Genomic DNA, 208 nt, shown 5'->3' on the forward strand with positions numbered 1-208 from the left:
ATACATAAACATGTCGATTTACTCTCATCAAGACATAATTACATGTTAGTGACTTGTAATACCAGGTAACTATAAGTTTCACTTTTTTTTTTTTTTTGCATAAATTATATCAAATAGGCCATCAAACTTTAAGTGTAAAGTCAATTAGGCCCTCAATATTTTTAAAGTTGCAATTAGGTACATATACACCTCACTTGTTAGTGACCTG

The sequence above is a fragment of the Ipomoea triloba genome, chromosome 16 (assembly GCF_003576645.1).
Source record: "Ipomoea triloba cultivar NCNSP0323 chromosome 16, ASM357664v1".
Lineage (NCBI taxonomy): Eukaryota > Viridiplantae > Streptophyta > Magnoliopsida > Solanales > Convolvulaceae > Ipomoea > Ipomoea triloba.